The following is a 1,267-nucleotide window of genomic DNA, read 5'->3' on the forward strand; positions in this document are numbered from 1 at the left end:
ACATTTATCTGATGCTTACTACGTGCCATGCATTCTTCTTCTTCTTCTTCTTTTTTTTTATAAATGTACTAGTGGCCCAGTGCACGAATTCATGCACATTGAAAGGAAATTAATTAGAAGAAATATTTTAATATTGCTATTTGCCCTTTCTCTATAATATAGAAGTGTCAACCAAATTCACGATCAATAATGACAGATCAAAACACATGCATGCAATTGGCGCCAGCGAGAGCTTTGTATGTATCATGCATGTGTGAGTCAACTTAGCCTTTTATAGATATAGAATAACCTTGCTTAATTAGACCTGCTTTCTGATTTAGCTAAATTTTTCCAGTCCAGTGAAGCACCCCAACTTCTCTTTCAGGTAATTGTCAGCAACACAGCAGTAAATATCAACACAAAGCAGATTATTATTGAGATCATGCAGGGAGAACAAAGGGTGAAATATTTAACTGCAGCAGTGTTTGACTATATTCTGCGCAGTGAGAAAACTGAAGTCATTTTCAAGGTCCACCATTTCTTACTTCTTTTCAGCCAGGTCAAGTTTCTAAGCTTTCTAAACCTCTGTTTTCCAGCTAATGAAAAGAAAATAGGATTCCACCGAGCCTCCTATCTACCTACTCCAGGACTTCTGTGAGGATCAAATGAGATGAGGCATGGGAAAATGCTTCACAGACATTTGGTTAAAGTGTGAAATGTTTATACTTGGCTATAAAGCAAGTTGTGTTCTGGGCTGAAGAAACTGCAAGGAGGCTAGTCACTAGGGAGAGGAAGCTGGGCATTGCTACATGACGTCATTACCCAGAGCCCACAGCAACCATTTTCGGGCTGGGCTGTGGGCCACATTTTGTGCCATGGGGTCTCTGCAGCATTGGCTGCAATTTGGTGGGGTATCGCTGTGGGGTGATGGTGGGGCCTGTGTCCCACTTGGGGGAAGCTGAGTGTTGGTTTGTGGGCGCCAGGTCTGTGGTGCCATTTCTTTGTAAGTGGCCAGTGCACGTCACAGCAGCTCCTGTGTTGAGCATCTGCCCACTTGGTGGTCAGTGTGCGTCATAGTGACCAGTCAGACTGTTGGACACTTAGCATATTAGCCTTTTATATACACAGATTTCTATTGATTTCAGAGAAGACGGAGAGAGATAGAAACATCAATGATGAGAGAGAATCATTGTTCAGCTGCCTCCTGCACACTCCACACTGGGGATTGAGCCGGATACCTGCCCTGACCAGGAATGGAACCGTGACCTCCTGGTTCATAGGTCAATGT

Source organism: Myotis daubentonii, chromosome 4 (assembly GCF_963259705.1).
Source record: "Myotis daubentonii chromosome 4, mMyoDau2.1, whole genome shotgun sequence".
Taxonomy (NCBI): domain Eukaryota; kingdom Metazoa; phylum Chordata; class Mammalia; order Chiroptera; family Vespertilionidae; genus Myotis; species Myotis daubentonii.